Below are 21,154 nucleotides of genomic sequence, written 5' to 3' on the forward strand. Positions count from 1 at the left end.
CTTTTTTCCCCTTCTGAATTTCCTGTAGGCTATCTTTGTGATACCCTTCACCATAAGAGCACACAAATTCATCATCTCTTCATCAGCATCTACTTCAGGTAGACTTTCAATTTTTGAATCATCATCATCAGAACTTTATGATTCTGAATCAGATTTTATGATGAGAGCCTTTCCTTTTCCTTTCTTTGAGACAGCCACTTTGGGGGATTCCTCCTCAGCCTTAAGAGCAACTGTCCTTGACTTTCTCCCATGTCTCTTGCTTCTTTGATCCATCTCAAGTTCATAAGTCTTGAGCATACCATAAATTTCATCAAGAGTAGTTTCATCAAGAGCATAGTTGTCTCTTATAATAGTAGCTTTCAAATCCCAACTTTCAGAAAGAGCTAAAAGGAATTTTAGATTTGAATCTTCAATATCATATTCCTTGTCCACCAGTGACAGATCATTCAAGAGTTTGACAAACCTGTCATATAAGTCAGTTAATGACCCATCACTTTTTGAGTCAAAGTGCTCATACTCTTGAGTGAGTATAGTCCTCCTATTTTTCTTGATTGCATCAGTTCCCTGACACCTTGTTTCCAAAGCATCCCATATCTCCTTTGCAGTCTTGCATTGAATTACTCTGTTTGACATGACATTATCAATGACACTATGCAGCAAATGCCTTACGTTTGCATCCTTGGCAATTGATGAGATATCTTCAGCTATGTATTCACTTTTCTCCTTTGGTATGGTCTTTGCTGGCTGATCTTCAACTACAACAGAGAGCTTGGTCGGCTTATGCGGTCCTTCATAAATTCTGTCAAGGTATTCTGGATCTGTAGCTTCCAGAAACATAGCCATCTTCACTTTCCATATGGGATACTCAGAAGGTTTCAGCATGGGAACCCTGATAGTCTCATATCGACTTTGGGTTTGAGTCTTTGGAGTTTCTTCAGTTTTGGCGGGCTTGGTTGGATTTTCAGCTTCTTCAGACATGATTGTTTTGGATCTTTACTGTATGTGTGTTAACAGATAGGCTCTGATACCACTTGTTAGGTCATACAACACTATAGAAGGGGGTTGAATACAGTGTAGAATACAATCAAATCGATTTAGAACACAAGTAACAGAAAACAGATGTATTCGATATAATAAACTCTGTTACAATGGAACTCTTCTCTCTCAGTGATGAACAAATATCACGAGAGCTGCTAGGTTACAATGTATGATCTTCTCGATGATCGTAACACATATAGTGTAAACCTATGTCTGTGTTTATATAGACACACAGTTATAAGATAACTTCTAATTGATATGGAATATAATTATGTCTCCTAAAATATATCAATCAGATATCTTATATAATTCTTCTAGTCCCCTAACTCTTTCCATGCATATCTTCTTCTGTATTAGTCTCGATCTTCTTTCCTGTAAATCAGCTTCCTTCCTTAACTGTTTGTCCTCCAGTACTTAAGTTCTGATATCCATCTTCTGATATTATCTTCTGATAATCTAAGTCCTGATATCCTTAAGTCCTGACTTCCAGTAAGTCCCGATTCCAGTAAGAACTGATATTTCCTGTTTGTTAAGATCTGAAAACTAAACATGAAACATATTAGACATGACATCTCAAATATATCCAACAGAATTTTTGTTGGATATCCACTTTCCACAAAAGCCTTCAGAGTCTACAATTTAAGAACAAGGGTTGTCATGGAATCTATCAATGTATCTTTTGATGATAAGAAGATTACTGGACTTGAAGATTTCAATGATCATGATCAGCTGAGATTTGAAAATAAAGATTTAAATTCTGATTCTATAAATTCTGATGACCTAAATCCTGATCCTGTAAGTTCTGATGGGTTAAGTTCTGATGTCATTGAAACTGTGGTAACTACTCCAAGGGAAAATGCACCTGTTCAGGGGGAGCAAGCTGAAGATCCTACCACAACTCAAGACTCTCAAGAAGCATCAGAACCTGTCACTGGCTCTTCAAGTTCTGATTCATCAAGTTCTGATGAGCTAAATTCTGATAATTCTGAAAACTCTGATTCTTCAAATCCTGAAGGTTCCAACTCAAATTCTGAAGTCTCAGAGAACATAACTATAGGGGGCATTAGAAAATATTGATGGAGACAGCATGGATCATGGGGGAGGATCCAGTTCTAGAGAACAACTTCCATCTGCAAGGAAGTGAACTAAGTCACATACACCTGACTTAATAATTAGAGATCCTGAAGCATGTGTCAGAACTAGAACAACAACAATAAATGAATGTCTCTATCATTCCTTTCTATCTCAGACTGAACCAAAGAAAGTGCAAGAAGCTCTTCAAGATGCTGATTGGGTGCAAGTAATGCAGGAAGAGTTAAATGAATTTGAAAGAAATAAAGTCTGGACCCTAGTGCCAAGACCAAATAACAGATCAATTGTAGGCATAAAATGGGTGTTCAGAAGCAAAACTGACAGTGATGGCATAATTACTAGAAATAAAGCAAGGTTGGTTGACAAAGGTTACTCTCAATAGAAGGGTATTGATTATGATGAAACATTTGCACCAGTTGCTAGATTGGAAGCCATAAGAATCTTTTTGGCTTATGCTGCTCAAAAACAGTTTAAAGTCTTTCAAATGGATGTGAAAAGTGCTTTTCTCAATGAAGAATTGGAAGAAGAGGTATATGTTAAACAACCTCCAGGCTTTGTAGATTCAAAATTTCCAAATCATGTCTACAGGCTTGATAAAGCACTTTATGGCCTTAAGCAAGCTCCAAGAGCATGGTATGAGACTTTAGCTCAATTCCTTCTGAAAAATGGATTTCACAGAGGCATAATTCATAAAACACTGTTCTACCTCAACCATGGAAAGGACTTACTTTTGGTACAGATATATGTTGATGATATCATATTCGGTTCTACAAATGCCAAACTCTGTGAAAGGTATGCAAAGCTAATGCTGTTAAGATATCAAATGAGTATGATGGGAGAACTTAGCTATTTTCTAGGACTTTAAGTCAAGCAAAATGAAGAAGAAACTTTCATAAATCAATCCAAGTACATCAGAAATTTACTGAAGAAATTTGGAATGCAAGATTGTTCACCAGCATCCACTCTCATGACCACTGCAACCAAGTTAGATAAAGATACTGGTTTATCAGTAGATATTACTAACTACAGAGGTATGATTGGCTCTTTACTCTATTTAACTGCAAGTAGACCTGATATCATGTATGCTACCTGTCTTTGTGCAAGATTTGAGGTTAATCCAAGAGAACCTCATTTTATAGCTGTGAAAAGAATTTTCAAGTACCTCAAGGGTACAGCTGATCTAGGATTGTAGTATCCTAGAGAATCAGACTTTAAGCTAATAGGTTACTCAGATGCAGATTTTGCAGGATGCGAAATAGACAGGAAAAGCGCTAGTGGAAGCTGCCAATTTCTTGGAGACAGATTGGTTTCTTGGTTTAGCAAGAAACAGAAATCAATTTCCACATCAACTGCAGAAGCAGAATATATTGTTGCAGGAAGCTGTTGTGCACAGATTCTTTGGATGAAGAATCAATTACTGGACTATGGGTTAGAATTTTCTAAAATACCTATTTACTATGATAATCAAAGTACTATTACTATGACAGGTAATCCAGTTCAACACTCATTGACAAAGCACATTAGTATTAGGTACCATTTCATAAGGGAACATGTGATGAAAGGTATATTGGAATTGCATTTTATTCCAACAGATCAACAACTAGCAGATATCTTTACAAAACCACTATGTGAAGCTACTTTTACAAGACAGGTAAATGAACTTGGAATGGTCTCAGGTTCTTTCTTTAAATCTGCTTAGTTTTTGTTCTCATGCATCAGACTTTATGATCAGTGTTTACAGATTGTCTTATCTTCATGTAATCTGTGCTTAAATTATAATACCTTAAATAATGATTGTTATCTGATGTGGATCTATATACTCTGATAGTGTTTTGAATGTTCTTTGACTATTCAATCCAATGAGGATAACTGTGCTAGATGCTGACCTAGTAGTCTTTAACATACTAGAAAACCCATGTTTGAATTAGTTATTTATGTGGAAATTCATTAACATAAGCAAATTCTGATGTTGAGCTTAGTCAAATTTACTTTGTGTATCTTATTACTAAGTCACAAACTAGATTCTTGCTTCTTATCTGTCAAATTATGATGTCAGTAAATCTCAGGGATGAACCACATGCTTGATAAGCCTCACTTATCTAAAGAAAAGAAAAGAAAATTGAAGTCAGGTAATCCTTTGAGATCTAGAGTAAATATGTGGAAGGGAAGATCCAAGTGCATTACTGGTATTAAGTTATATGCATTAGAAAAGCAAATAAATTTTTCTTAGTGACTTTTCACATTCTCTGATTACTGGAGAAATACTCTGATAATAGCATAAATTCTGATAGCAGCTGTGACTCATTTACACTGAGAAGCCACTGTAAAAAGGAATTTCAAAAGATGCATAAAATGAGCACAAACAGTTGAGGTGGATTCTTGCATAAATTTATTCTATAGTAGACTTCATTATTCATGATATATTTTAAGCACTTTTCTTAGTTATGCCTTATTTCTAAGATATACTGAAGTTTATCAGACTTTAATCTTTATCTGATATTCTGCTAATGCACACACTATCACTCCATATGAATGATGAAAATTACTGTGGTTATTAAGTTGTTTTAGATAAACAGTTAAGTGTCATATGCATAAATTCTGAGGATAAGTTCTGATGGAAGTTCTGATGATTAAACTCTGAAGAAACAAGTCAGTATTTGTATGAAGAATCACAGTGACAAACATTCACTTTTTGAGTACAGAAGCCATGTTCTGATGACCGTTGAATTCTGATGTTAGTCAAGTTCTTATGCAAATCCTGATGGAATCTCTGATGCTTACGTGGCATTATTTATTTACTTGACTTATTTGTGGTAAATACTGAAACAGTCATATTTTATCAGAATATAATTAGATAAGATAAAAATAGTCATAATCATTTGGTTAAGTGGGAAACGTGTTTGTTTTGAAAAACTGCATGTGCACATTAATTACTTCTTAGTTCTCGTGCCCACTAACTCCTGCTTTAACTTTTTACTGACTGTTCACATATTTCCAGGTGTCAATTGTCTGTCATGCTTCAAAAATATAGTTGTTATCACATGGGATGTATAAATAAGAGAGTTAAAAGATTTTCTAATCTTTTACCTACTTTTCTTATTCTCTCATTTCTCTTATTTTCTCTCACCCGCTAATATTCTCTGAAGTTATTTTTTATACAGGCATTTTATCAAACACCTTGTAAACACTCTTTTTCTCATTCGATTTTTCACAAAAATGGCGCCAAAAGACATTGTTTTCAATGGAGCTAAGTTTGTTCCCAACAACTACTTGGCTATTCTTAGCATGGGTGAAGCTCCATCAGAACTTCACTTCATTCAGGACTTCCTTGCTAACTCTGAGATTGGGTATGCTTTGACCCAACCAGAAGCAATCTCTGGAACTCAATTGCTGGAATTTTGGAGAAGTGGCATGTATGATGATGGTGGTGCTCATGGGTCCCCAAGTATTATCTTTTCAATAGGGGAGGATGAGCATATAGTGACTTTGGCTACAGTTCGACAGGCTTTACATTTGCCAGAAAACTATGTCTACAGTTCAACAGTTGAGGAGCCAGCTCTTTAACATATGATGGCCAATCTGGGGTACGAAAAGACTTTGGCAAAGCTGGGTCAATTGAAGAGACCTCACATAAGGAGGGAATGGAGTTTCTTCTTTGATTGCATCACAAAGGGTTGTGCCAACAAATGTTCTAATTTTGATGCAATCCCAATTCTCAGTCAACAAATCGGGTATGCTCTCATTAATCAAACTCATTTTGATTATGCAAGTGCTATTTTAGGATTTATTGGGGATAGGATGACAGAAGATAGAAATACAGTTTACTTTGCTAGATTATGTCAGCTTATTTATAGTTTTTGTTGCTCTGATGCACCCCAACTAGAAAGTGAGTTAATTGAACCATTTAAACTTGCTAAGAGAGCCTTTACTGAATTATTATCTACTGATAATAAGAACACTGTTTTGAGACCCCTCCAAATTCCTACATCTGTCAAACAAGTCTTGGTAAATTCTGATCCAACCACCTATGCTGCCTTATATCCTGATGTTCAACCAACCCAACCTCCATCAGCACCTCCAACAACTACACAACCAACCACCTCTCAACCTCAACCAACTCAACCTACCATCAGGACTTACTTTCAACCATCAGCTCAATATTCACAATAACAACCATCTGTTAAAGCATCAAGATCCAAACCTTCTAATTGGGCAAAGTGTGTTCCTCAATCTCCACCAAGGAGAAGAAAGATGATTCTAATGGATGAATCAGAAGATGAGGAAGCACATATTCATGCATCAGAACATGTGACTATTGAAGCTAAAACTGTGGTTTTTCAGAAAGAAACAGAAGCTGAAGGGTCAACAGATAAATGCTGAAGCTGAGGGTTCAGATAATTTGAAGAGAAAGAGAACTGCTAGTTCTAATGCTCAAGCAACTCCTTCACTATCAAGGAGATTGAAGAAAATAAGGGCTAGGAGGCATTTGGCTAAGCCTCCATCAGAAGATATTGAAGAATCTGAGGAAGGGGATCAGGAATCTCTGATCTCCAAAGAGCCAATTATCATTGAATCCCTTCCAGAAACAAAAGACATTGTTTCTGATACAGTGCTCACCCCTCATGTCTCTCCAATAAAAGCAACAGATGATGCTGAAGAACAAGCAACAAGTTCTGAAATAGATATTCATAATCTAAATATTCCTACTGTTCTTTATCTGGAAGCTCCTACAGCAGCTCAGACATCTCCAACTCATTCTCCAATCTTAAATGCTGAGATACCATCCACACCAATTCTTGATCAGGAACCTGATGATTAGAATTTAGATGAGGTAGTTCCAGAATCTCCCATTGCCTCACATACACTTGTCTTATCAGAGAATGATGAGTCTTCTTCCAGTACTGGAGACAGTGTTTCTGTTGATACTCCAGCTCCCATTCTAGGAAATGAGGCACTTATTGAGAAGTTGGTTGAGCAAGCTGCTCCTATTCCTTGGGAAGATACTCACAGAGGTGTGGAGTGGACCAAGAAGTGGAATGAAACTTATTTCATTCCAAGCTCCAAAGTACTGACAGGCCATATTAGAAAAGCTGATGAGTTGCTCAAAAATTCTGATTCCAAGACTCAACTCAAAGTCACAGCTCTTTCTACCAAAAATCTTCAAGGTCTACACTCTGCTACTCAAGAAAAGTTTGACAAGCTTCTTGACAAAGCTGAAAAGCTAGATATGGAGACCAAGCTTGATAAAAAAGAGGTTTATCAGACCTATTTATCAAAAGGTTGAAGCAGTTAAGAAAGTTCAGGAGAAGCAACAGGCCCAAATTACTGAGGTCGTGCAAAATCAAGCTTCTCAAAAAGCTCAATTGGATGAAATCCAATCTTCAGCTGAACTTCTTCTCAGGGAAACCCTAGTAAGGGTAGAGGTCAAGTTCAAGGTAAAGAGCACAACAACAAGTTTTTGTCAAGGAATCTAAATACTGATGCAAGCAAATCTTCTACTCAAAAGAGGACAAGTTCTGAAGCTGCTCAAACTTAAAATCTGATAGCAAGTGCTGATAATCAAAATCTGATATCAAGTTCTGATGAGCAAAGTTTGATGACAAAGCCTGATGTTCTGATACAAGGTGGAAGTCAAGACTCTCAAAAGTTTATGCAAACTCTAAAGCTAAAGGGGAAGCAGACTACAGTCTACTACAAGGATCCCAAGATTCAGACACTTGATGAGGAAATTTCTAGAAGATTATTTCTGAAGCATAATCCTGGAATGGATTTAGAAAATCTCAAAGAGGAAGAAGCTAGATTTACAGCTAAAAAGACAAATCTAAAGCCAAAAGCTTCTGTTGCAAAGAAACCTCCAAGGCCTAAGGTAAAAGGCATTGTGATCAAGGAGAAATCAAATACTGAGGCATCAAAGCCCAAGACTAGATCACACACTGAGATTGATCCCAAAGATAAAGGGAAAGGAAAAGTTGATGACTAACCAAGCCACTGGAGATGAAAATTCCTCAAATCCTGATGAAACCAGTGTGCAAAATGGTTCAAGTTACTGATGATACTCTTGCTGAAGATGAAGATGTTCAAACTCTGAAAAGAAGGAAGATTTCTGAAGAATCAAAGACAACCTCTGACAAGGCTCAAGTTGTTCAGAGTAAAGAACTGCAAGCTAAAATAGAAACAACAAGTTCTGATAAAGTCATCAAGACATCAACCTCTGACAGAGCTCAAGTTGATTTAGACAAGATGAAAGTAGCTGACAAAAAGAAACTTTTGTGGAAAAATGTCAAACCATCAGATCCAAAGAAAAGCCAATTGTTGTCTACTTTCATGACTATTGGGTTAAATGCTAGAGAACCAAGAGACAGGGTTGGGCTAGGTTCTGATAAAGCTAAGATCAAGACAAGAGTTGAAGTTGCTACTATAGATCCACTTTTTCTAACTGAAAAACCTCTTGAAGATGTTACACAGAAACACCTTGATAAGGTTATCTCTGTTCAAGTGGTACTGGATGCTCATGACAAGCACAATGTCAAGGAAAATCTGATTCTATTTCTTGGAGATGGAAGGACATATCAGATGTCAGAATCAGATGTGCTGAACAAATCTTTGAAAGAACTTCAATTCTTTCATTACCTTTTAGAGGTAAAGTCTGATATTACCTGGAGATGGTCAAATTTTATATTGAAGACCATAAGAGATAAAGCTAGAATTTTTGGTTCAAGGATTACAGAATTCATTCCTAATATTGTTAAAGATGATGGAAGTGGGATTCCAATGAAGAAGGATTTTGCTAAACTTGAAGTGATACTGAAAGAGAAATGTCTATGCTACAATGAAGATTCTTCTCATCCAAGGGTAATAAGACTGGATGATGGTTTAGAAAGAAACCATATTTCTGCTCTAAGGACTGCAATCTACCAGATTAGAAGTCAGAATGAAGAGTTGAAGCAAGTCAGGACTACATTATCTTAAGTCCTGAGAATTAAAGAAGAAAAGCTGATATCAAGTTTTGTCAAGAATCATTTTGGATTCAGATTGACTCAGTGAGATTGGTAAAAGCTACAAGGACTGTAAGTTGTAGTTAGTTATCTAGTTAAACTCTTATTGCATTTGTACTTAAATGTTTTTGATATCATCAAATCTATTAACTTGTATATTTTGCATAATTTACAAGTTGGGGGAGATTGTTAGATATATTTGAGATGTCATGTCTAATATGATTTGTGTTTAGTTTTCAGAACTTAACAACAGGACAAATCAGGAATTACTGAAATCACGACTTACTGGAAGTCAGAACTTAATATCAGAACTTAAGGTCATATCAGAACTTAAGTGCAGGAAGACTTTCAGTTAAGGAATGAAGCTGATTTACAGGAGAAGATCGAGACTAAAACAAAAGAAGATATGCATGGAAAGAGTTAGAAAACTGGAAGACTTGTAGAAGATATCTGATTGATATATTTTAGGAGACAGAATTGTATTCCATATCAATTAGAAGTTATCTTGTAATTGTGTACTATATAAACACAGACTTAGGGTTTACACTAGATGTGTTATCATTATCGAGAAGATTATACATTGTAACCTAGCAGCTCTTAGTAATATTTGTTCATCACTGAGAGAGAACAGCAGTTCATATTATAACAGAGTTTATTGAATATACTTGATTTTTATTACATACTTGTGTTAAATCAATTTGATTGTATAAACACTGTATTCACCCCCCTTCTACAGTGTTGTGTGACCTAACAATTATAATTAATTATACATTGCTACAGTGATCAAAAACGGCTAACTTTAGATGTGCTTTCTTTGTGCTATGTATATATGGTCTGTATATAATTAGTGTTGCTGATAACCAAAACAGAAAGGTAACTAAGTGCTGATCAATAACTAAGATCCAACTACTAATGAAAATAGAAACAGATAATTACATGTAACTTGTAAATCAGACCTTATTCCAGAATTGAAAATTAATTGTTAATTCTTGTGCAAATCAGACCTTATAATGCATAAAATCAGACCTTGTAAGATGATCATTCAGAGACATTGTATTAAATCAGACCTTATTTAAATTGTGAAATGAAAGAGTCTAAATGAGAAATTGATCAAAGAGTACAAATAAGAACGAATCAGCTTGTAAGAACCCATCAACACGTATGATGTGTAAGAAAAATGTAGAATATTGAGATTATTTATTTATTAATGTCAAGTTTTAAAATAATTTTATTATAGTTTACTGTCAAGTTTTAAAATAATTTTATTATAGTTTTGATGATACACCCTACAATTTATTTATAGAGTTTTTTTTCCCAATCATACGCAGCTACCCCAAATGCATTCCACAAAAAAACTAGATACAATCATAACAGTAAGCGAGAAGAAAACTATCTAGGTTCAACATATGGGTTAACTATATATTCTTCAATGCCTCTGGGGAATAATAAGATGTACAATTCCGCATTATTCATTTCAGAAGTTGAGATACTTTACTTACAGCCTAGTCTTGCTTTAAACGCAATAGATCTAAGCAGAAAGGTTTAGCAAGGGGCCCACACTTCAGAAGAAGCTGTGACTCTGTTAATATATAGTTCCATACCTGGTCAACTGACTCAGCTCTGTACAGACCCTGTTACTTACTGAACCGGTAAATTCTGGCTTTTCTTTAATTCCGCCAATTAATCATATGATTAGAAGAAATCAGTATTGCAGTTTATAGACATGTGATTGATATTTTGTTCTATTGTGAGTTGTCTTAATTGCTTGTCCTATTGTTATCATAATACTTTTTAATAATTTAATAATTTTGGCAGACCAATAGCGTGTCCTATTGTTATCATAATTTAATAATTTTATTAGTCGATAATATAGCTAACTTTTGTTAAATATGTACAATTAACTCAATGTCCGATTATTTTTAATTATACCAATACTATGAACAGGAGAAGTAAATACTACTTTTTATTTCTCAAGCACTTTTTATTATTACAACTAATAAATTGTCTTGTGTAATATGTACAACTAATTTCCCATCCTAATACTTTTTATTATACCAATACTATGAAGTGGAGAATTACATACTGCTTCCAATTATACAATTAAATTTCTATTAAAATAACTAATAAATTGACCTGATGTTATTAAAACTATAAACAAATTTCAAAAAAAAATATAAAATATGATGTTAACTGACCAGTTAATGTTATGTTTTGAATATCAGATTCACTCAATTGAAGGTTGATATTTCCAGTAGATTTTCTTGCGGGAATACAGTACGTCATCAGAAAGGGCTTTCCAGTGTTCTATTTAGAGCTTCAGAGGATCAGCTGTTAGGCAAAAACACGCGCTAATAATTCACGCAAGTATACGTGTTCGCAAGTAATATAGAATAATTTCTAGTTCGTTCCCACAGAGACTCAGACTGATTATGTTCAATTACCGCTTACTCATCAATGTATAATTACTTCTCAATGTCAAGACAATAACACTTAAGTTTGATTAACTAATTATTAACTACAATTAACTACGAGAATTAAAACACTTAATTGACACTTGAATTAACAATATTAAACACACATGAGATCATAACTTCATTATTACTTCCTTCAATAGTTATTGTTATTACCCTTAGCATGTAACGGTGATGATATTAATCCAATAACACGAAACTGATAAAAGCCAACTTTCGTTGTACTAATACCATTCTACCAACATCCACAATTAAGATAGAAGTTGAATAGGCATCAATTATGTTGAGACCTATATGTCTACAGAATTTGACAACATAACGATTTAAGCACAAGTTATTCATTATGATTACATAGGGCAAGTAAAACGGTTAGAGTTACCCACTATCATGCATACACATATATGAACCTATGCTAGCATGGCAAGTTCCAAACCTCAAGATCCACCGTCGCTTCACAAGAGATTAACAGACTATCTTATATGTTCGCGACGCACATAAGACAACTAAGCACAACCTATGTTAGATATCATACAATCATCACACACCAAGGTATTAAACAACTAACTAAAGAAATCCATAGTAAATCCGTTATGACCCCATGATCATGATTAGCCCATGATAGAACTCATCGTCACCATGGGTTCATATGAAAACATGATAATAACACACAATATAAACTAATAAAATTACTTATTAAAACCAGAGTACATCACAAAAGTAATAAGGTTCAAAGTAAAGAAAACTAGCATCCACTATTACAACGAATAAAAGAATCACAAGAAAACGTATGCTTCCTCTTCTTCGTTGTGATGTGCTAAAACGGTCTTCTTCCTTCTCTCCTTGCTCCTTGCTTAATACCGCACTTTTTGAAACGTCTCTGAAAACTCTTATATAGAAGCCCACAAGAACCAGCCGTCTCAGAAGTCCATCAGAATAAGGATTGTAAAAATCAGTATTAAAATTTTCATCCCCGGGCGGCCGCCCCAGATTCCTGAGCGGGCGCCCCAGCTCCCGGGCAGTCGCCCCAGCATCCTGAGCGGGCGCCCCAGCACCTTCTGGAAAATTCTGAATTCTGCTCCGGATTTTGCTGTGTTCTACCCCCAACTTTCCACAACCAATGCCAAGCACTTCCCTAGGCTTATTTCTGATGAATTCTTCCTACATACGGAAGTTATACCTTGAAATGCAAAAACACTAGAAAAACACATTAAATACACAAAATACCTGATTTCAAGACATCAATTCAAGCCATTATAAGATGTTCTAAGTGGTATAAAATGCCACTTATCACACCCCCAAACTTAAATCGATGCTTGTCCTCAAGCGTCACAGACTCAAAAAAAAACAAAAACATGCATGAATGCAAACTACATGAAATGCAGCGATCCCCCTCACAATGACTAAACCAACCAACTCATGACATCTCAATAAATGCAATTAGGCGAATAAAGTTAAATCAAATCATGCAAACTAATATACAACCAGAAACGTGGTGTGTGCGGATGCTTAACATATATGCTTCAAAACTAGATCAATTATCATAACTCGATTATTCTCAAGGCAATCACATGATTATACGAAAAATAAATTCTAGACACAAAATAACTTATAACACTTCAAGATCACTGGAGATTATTACGCAATCATGCTTTTATTCAACACAACAACAAATGCTTAGTTGACCGTGCAATGAGTGAGGTCCATAAACGACTTATGCAATGGCATCTATTTAGCGAGCGTTAGGTTAGTGGATCCCAGACTAATAAAAGCCTTAGGTCACTAGGCACAAAGTTCCCTAAGAACTTAATAACTCGAATACCAAAGAGCCCAGTCGTGATCAATTATGCATTAAACTTTATATTTTTTTCTTCTTCTTCTTCTTCTTCTTCTTTTCTTTTTCTTTTTTTTTTCTTTTTTTTTCAAATTTCTGAGCAAGTGCGTTTCGCTCCATCTTGCTCAACCCTAGACTACTCGCATAAAAATACAAGCCGGCTACTAGCCAATTGACACCTAGCCATAATTAGCAATGAATTCCACTTTTTACTCCAATTCTTTCCTTTTCATGCCTTTTATCATTAAGAGCCTATCATAAATTCTAAGAATTATCAATAGATTAATCTCAAAAACCATCAAACCGTGACAACAATCTAGTCCTTAAGCATACTCTAAGACTTAGTAAAATTACAAGTGTTTCTAGCATGCAAGTCAACCTACAAGATTCAATCATCACTCTAACGCTATCACTACACTCGCATCAATATCACAAATCAATCGGTAAAGCAACGCAAAAGGGATCATGGTATATGCATGAGCTAAATGACATGATAAATAAAGCTATAAAAAAACAAAAAAAAACTATATATGGCAAAAATATGCAACTATATGAACTAAACTATCGTGAATATGCAACTACATGACATACACACACAAATATATTCCTTAACTACCACCCCCAAACTTAAAATCTTCATTATCCCCAGTGAAGGTAGTAGAAAGGAACACAGGGTATACCTACTCGGAGAAATCATTATCATCACCCTCAGAGGGTGGAGTGTCAGGAGGCGGATAAGCAGAGTCCTCACCAAAAACTGGCCACTGGATGTCAGCTCCAAGGCCTCTAAAAGCAGTCCCCAAGTGCAGGGGTGAGCTCCTGAGCGAACCTACTCTGCGACTCATACATCACATCCATCCTCCTCGACAGCCTCCTATACTGGGCATCAGCCATCCTAGCACCTTCCTGGGCTCTAGAAGAGCCTGCCTCATCACGAACCTGACTGGGCCTAGCCATGGTAGCACCAGCTACCGGACGTCCTCCTGGAAGACGATATCCTAAACCATGCTCCTCGGGCTCTCCACCCGTTCACTCCTGCATCGTATTCAGAGTCGATGAGTCAATAGGAGCAGCCGGCATCTGCAGCTACTCGTAAGAGGCCAATAAACTCCAACTTCTCTGCACATCTTCGTGACAGTAGATGCATAAGGGATGTTGCTTTGTGTCCTCCCCCTCAAAAACTTCAAAATCCCTTGGTAGATGAACTCACCAAGGTCCACATAATGCTCCTCATTCAAGATCCCCCATAACAACCTTGCTCTCTCAACTATAACCTCATGTGCATGTGAAGTAGGCAAAATATTAGCACAAATAAAAGCATTCCATGCACGGGCATACCTATTCATCGCAACCGCCGGAAAAGAACGATACTCGTTAGATCCCGTCTTGAACTTCCAAACCGTGCCCGGCTGACAGAGAGTAGCACAAATAAAATCCAAATCAAAATCCCCGGGGGTCATCTCATTCCAGTTCTCCTCCTCAGGCTTCCTTTGTCGCTGCCCAATAACGCGGCGAATCGCCTCAGGCTGATAATCAACAGTAAGCCCACGAACAACTGTATACCCATTCTCGTCAGCCTTGGCATTCACATAAAATTCGCAAACCACACTCATCGGAACTGCCTCCGGTGACTCACAAAAAGAAATCTACCATTTCTCCGCAACATCGGTAATAACTCACCATCCCTCCCCGATGGTAAAAATCCCCTCTCCTTCAGAATTGGCTTCGTCAGCAGCCTAGTATACTCCTCCTCAGCAGCCCTATCCATTAAACGAGGTCTCACAGCAGTTTCCCTCGAAGAATCGGCAGTAGGAACCGTGTTGCTGCTATCAATAGTTCAGGATCTCTTAGGTGCCATTAAAACTGAGAAAAATTGTTTAAGTGTTGTGTTTTGAGTGTAGGATAGAGTTTTGAAGTTGAAAGTATATGGGAGGTTATATGGAGGAGTTGTGTGTATATATAGGGTAGGATTTAGGGTTAGAATTAGAGTAGGAGTGGGGTTTGTGGGAGAGAAAACGTGGGTTTGTGGGAGAGGAATTGTGGGTCTTTATGTTTTTTGGTTTTTCTGATTTTTTTATAAGGCAAAAAAAAATTCTGACAGTAGGGTCCCGAGCGGCCGCCCAGGATTTCCAGGCGGGCGCCCCAGACTCCGAGCGGCCGCCCAAGATTTCCAGGCAGGGCGCCCCAGGGATTTCTGGAAAAAACTTTTTTCCTGCCCAATTTTCTGATTTTTTTGGGTTTTTTGGATATGGTACTAACTTCTAAAGGTTCCTAAAGGTTAAAGTCTTGGGTTGCCTCCAAAAAAGCACTTCTTTTACGTCATTAGCTTGACGTAGAGGAGTTCGATCAAGTTGACAATAAAATGGCACTAACCACTTCCCGGTTTGCCGTGTCCCCATAGTAATGCTTCAATCTCTGGCCATTAACCTTGAATGCTCGGCCCAGATCATTCTCAAAAATCTCCACCGCTCCATGTGGAAACACAATTTTGACGATAAAAGGTCCAGACCACCTTGATTTCAACTTTCCAGGAAAAAGTCGGAGACGAGAGTTGAATAAAAGAACTTGTTGCCCCGACACGAATGACTTAGGAGATAGCTTCCTGTCGTGCCTCCTTTTTACTTTTTCCTTGTACATTTTGTTGTTCTCGTATGCTTGAAGTCGAAATTCATCAAGTTCATTTAAATGAAGCATTCGCTTCTTTCCAGCTGCATCTAGATCAAGGTTCAACTTCTTCAACGCCCAATAAGCCTTATGCTCAAGCTCTGCGGGTAAATGACATCCCTTCCCATAGACAAGTTAAAACGGGGACATCCCAAGTAGAGTCTTGTATGCTGTTCTATAAGCCCAAACAGCTTCATCGAGCTTTAAAGACCAATCTTTCCTTGACGGACAAACAACTTTCTCTAGAATGCGCTTGATCTCTCTATTAGACACTTCAGCTTGACCATTAGTTTGTGGATGATAGGCAGTAGCAACACGATGATTCACATTATAGCGCTACATCATAGAAGTGAACTTACGATTGCAGAAATGCGACCCCTCATCACTTATGATTACTCGTGGTGTTCCAAACCTTGTGAATATCTGCTTATGGAGAAAATTCAACACTACCTTTGCATCATTCGTTGGTAGAGCCTTGACTTCTACCCATTTCGAGACATAATCGACTACCAGCAAGATGTACTGATTATTGCAGGACGAGATAAATGGTCCCATGAAATCAATTTCCCAAACATCGAAGACCTCAACTTCCAGCATTACATTTAAAGGCATCTCATCCTTTCTAGTAAGATTCCCCACTCTTTGGCAATGATCAAACCTTAAAACGAACTGATGTGCATCCTTAAACAACGTAGGCCAGAAGAAACCTGCTTGCAAAATATGAGCTACCATCTTTTCACCACCATAATGTCCACCATAAACTGTGGAATGGCAGTCTCGTAATATCCCCTCCGTCTCACAGAATGGGATATATCTCCTGATGATCTGGTCAGCTCCTTGTCTAAAAAAATATGGTTCATCCCACATATACCACTTCACCTCATGCAGAAACTTCTTCTTTTGAGCTGCATTCATATTAGGAGGAATTATATTGCTGACAAGATAGTTCACAATGTCTGTGAACCATGGTTCTTCCTCCTGAACTGCGAACAACTGCTCATCCAAAAAAGATTCGTTGATCAATGTCTTATCATGTGAAGTAGAATAGTGATTCTCCAATCTAGAGAGATGGTCAGCTACTTGATTCTCAGTGCCTTTTCGATCCTAGATCTCTAACTCAAATTCCTGTAGCAAGAGCACCCAACGAATAAGTCTGGGCTTCGAATCCTTCTTTGAGACCAAATAATGAATGGCAGCATGATCAGTGAATACTGTCACCTTTGTCCCAAACAGATAAGATCGAAATTTTTCGCAACCAAAGACTATAGCCAAGAGCTCCTTCTCAGTAGTGGTGTAGTTCATTTGAGCTTCATTAAGCGTCTTACTAGCATAATAGACCACATGAAAAAAATTATTCTTGCGTTGCCCAAGAACTGCTCCCACTATATAATCACGCACATCACACATCATCTCAAAAGGTTCTGTCCAATCAGGTGCCGTAATAACTGGTGCAGTTATCAAACTCTTCTTGAGAGTCTCGAATGCTGCCAAGCAGTCATCATCAAATTTGAAAGGCACATCTTTCTTGAGCAAGTTGCACAATGGCTTAGATATCTTCGAGATATCCTTGATGAAACGCCGATAAAAACCCGCATGACCAAGAAAACTACCGATTCCTTTCACAAAAATATGTGGTGGAAGATTTTCAATGACTCTCACCTTGGATTTGTCCACCTCAAGACCCTTGCTAGAGACTTTATGCCCAAGAATAATGCCTTCACGCACCATAAAGTGACATTTTTCTCAATTAAGCACCAAATTAGTTTCAACACACCTTTTGAGCACCGAACGAAGATTATTCAAACATTCATCAAACGAATATCCAAAGACGGAGAAGTCGTCCATGAACACTTCGACATTATTTCCAATCATATCAGAGAATATAGCCATCATGCATCTCTGAAAAGTGGCAGGTGCACCACATAAGCCAAACAAAACTCTGCGAAGAGCAAACGTGCCAAATGGACAAGTGAAAGTAGTATTTTCTTGATCTTCTGGTGCAATACAAATGTGATTATAGCCCGAATAGCCATCCAGAAGACAATAATACTTATGACCAGCCAACCTGTCAAGCATTTGATCAATAAATGGAAGAGGGAAGTGATCCTTCCTCGTGGCTTTGTTCAACTTTCTGTAATCCATGCATACCCTCCATCCTGTGACTGTTCAAGTGGGGATGAGCTCGTTCTTCTCATTTGCTACCACAGGTATACCTCCTTTCTTAGGTACACATTGCACGGGGCTCACCCAAGAACTGTCAGAAATAGGATATATGATTCTTGCATCTAGCCACATCAGAATTTCTTTCTTCACCACTTCTTTCATGATAGGATTAAGTCTTCGTTGTTGCTCAACCGTCGGCTTACTACCTTCCTCTAGCAGAATTTTATGCATGCAGTACGAAGGGCTGATCCCTTTTATATCTGTTATAGTCCATCCGATGGCCGATTTGAATTCTCTCAAGATCCTCAAGAGCTTTTCCTCAGCATTCTTGAGATCAGTATTACCAAGAGATTCAAATGGCATGTAGCTTTCGTCTCCAAGGAGAAGCATTTAGATATTGTAGTTGCTCATTGCCTTCCTCATCTTTACTATCAAATTCCCCCACTAAGGCTTTCTCTAAGGCGTCAGACATTAGCACATGATCAAGTTCTGAAGTTACCGCAGAATTAATCAAATCCACCTTTAAGCACTCATCGTCTTCTGTAGGGAATTTCATTGCCTTGAATATATTGAATGTCACATCATGATCCTGCACCCTCATAGTAAGTTCACCTTTCTGCATATCTATCAAGGTACGACCTGTAGCCAAGAAAGGTCTTCCCAAGATTATGGGAATCTTCTTATCTTCCTTGAAATCCAGAATGACAAAGTCTGCAGGGAAGAAGAGCTTATCCACCTTTACTAGAACGTCTTCCACGATGCCTTGTGGGTATGTAATAGAACGATCAGCCAATTGTAGAGACATGTAGGTGGGCTTTGGATCAGGAAAATTCAAATTTTTGAAGATAGACAATGGCATCAGATTGATGCTTGCTCCCAAATCACACAGGCACTTGTCAAAATACAACTTGCCAATGGTGCAAGGAATGGTGAATCTACCTGGATCTTTAAGCTTTGGAGGTAATTTTTGTTGCAGCACAACACTGCACTCTTCCGTTAGAGCAATGGTATCAAGGTCATTCAGTTTCACCTTCCTTGAAAGAATACTCTTCATGAATTTCGCATAACTAGGCATTTGCTCCAGAGCCTCAGCGAAAGGTATGTTGATGTGAAGTTTCTTGAACACCTCCAGAAACTTACCGAACTGCTTATCCAGCTTTTGTTTTTGCAATCTCTTAGGAAAAGGTGGTGGAGGATAGAGCTATTTCTCCCATGTATTACCCTCAGGCAGAGTGTGTTCAACAGTAGTCTTCCTTAATTCCACCGCTTTCTCCTTTTGCTTCTCTTCTTCATCTACAACTTCAGCTTCTCCATCTTTTGCTTTTTCAGCATCAGCAACTTTTTCAGACCTTAAGGTGACAGCCTTGACTTGTTCCTTAGCTTCCTTCCTTCCTGGCACTTCAGTATCGCTGGGAAGTGTGCCAGGTTGACGATTTAGCACGGCATTGGCTATTTGACCGAATTGATTCTCCAAGGTCTTGATAGAAACAGCCTGACTTTTGCACAACAGCTTGAGCTCCTCGAAATCTGCACTAGAAGATGGAGCAGAACCTCCTTGTTGAGGATATGATTGCCTTTGAGCATAATGCTGTGGTTGCTGGAATCCAGGTGGATTAAACTGCTTACTTATAGGTTGCTGATATGGTTGCTGAACAGCATTCTGATTATTACTCCAGCTGAAATTGGGATGATTTTTGTTGTTAGGATGATAAGTAGCTGGCACAGGCTACTGCGGTCGCTGATAATTATTCACATACTGAACAGATTCATTAATGAGAACGCTGATCCGTAGCATGAGAGCCTGCACAAAGCTCACAGACCATAGCTATCTGATTGACTCCATAGTTGGCTAAAGAATCGACCTTCAAAGACAGCGCTTGGAGCTACGCTACAATAGCTGTAGTTGCATCGACTTTCAGAAAACCTGCTACCTTCCCAGGCATCATCCTTAGAGTTGGGTTTTGATGCTCATTTGCAGCCATAGTTTTAATAAGATTATAAGCCTCAATATAGCTTTTGGCCCACAAGGCGCCTCTAGCTGCTGCATCGAGCATGGGCCGAGATTGGGCCCCCAAACCATTATAGAAACCAGTGATCACCATACAGTCAGGCATACCATGATGTGGACACTTTCTCAACATCTCCTTGTAGCGCTCCCAAGCTTCGCACATAGATTCAGTCGGTTGCTGCGCAAACTGAGTAAGAGCACTCCTCATAGCTGCAGTCTTTGCCATTGGATAGAACTTCACCAGAAACTTTTGCGCAAGATCTTGCCAAGTAGTATTGGACCCAGCTGGTGCAGAATGTAACCAGTCCTTAGCTTTATCCCTCAGAGAGAATGGGAAAAGCCTCAGCTTGATAGTCTCATCAGTAACACCATTATATTTGAAAGTACTACAGATCTCGACAAAATTCCTGATATACATGTTGGGGTCTTCAGTCGCTGCACCTCCGAAAGAAACAGAATTCTGCAGCATCTAAATAGTGCCCGGCTTGATTTCAAAAGTATTAGCCTGAATAGCCGGATGAAGGATGCTTGACTGAATGTCATCAATTTTAGGCCGAGAAAAGCCCATAAGAGCTGGATCTGCTGCAGGAACTATACGATCACCCATGATTACTGGTTCTTTCTGCTCACCCTCTTTATCCGAATCTTCAAAATATATGTCCTCCGAAATATCAAGAACTGAGTCTGTCTCCTCAGTCGTATCTAAAGTCCTCTTGCGAGTACGAGAACGTGTTTGCATAAACGCTCGCTAAAGTACCTAAAACACAACCGGAAAATATAAGTAACACGCCTTAATCAATGAGTCCTAATGACCACTAATGGTAAGTATATAAACTAAACAAATACGCCGAGTCCCCGGCAGCGGCGCCAAAAACTTGTTAGGCATAAACAC

The 21,154-nt window shown here is 37.9% G+C and overlaps 1 non-coding gene across 1 annotated transcript; it reads left to right on the forward strand.

The window, feature by feature from the left end:
• The first annotated feature begins 20,366 nt into the window (after window positions 1-20,366).
• LOC141715932 (small nucleolar RNA R71) lies at window positions 20,367-20,473 on the forward strand. The gene has a single exon (XR_012572672.1). It is a non-coding gene; the product is annotated as a small nucleolar RNA R71 (small nucleolar RNA).
• Window positions 20,474-21,154: the final 681 nt, after the last annotated feature.

Source organism: Apium graveolens, chromosome 3 (assembly GCF_009905375.1).
Source record: "Apium graveolens cultivar Ventura chromosome 3, ASM990537v1, whole genome shotgun sequence".
Classification (NCBI taxonomy): Eukaryota; Viridiplantae; Streptophyta; class Magnoliopsida; order Apiales; family Apiaceae; genus Apium; species Apium graveolens.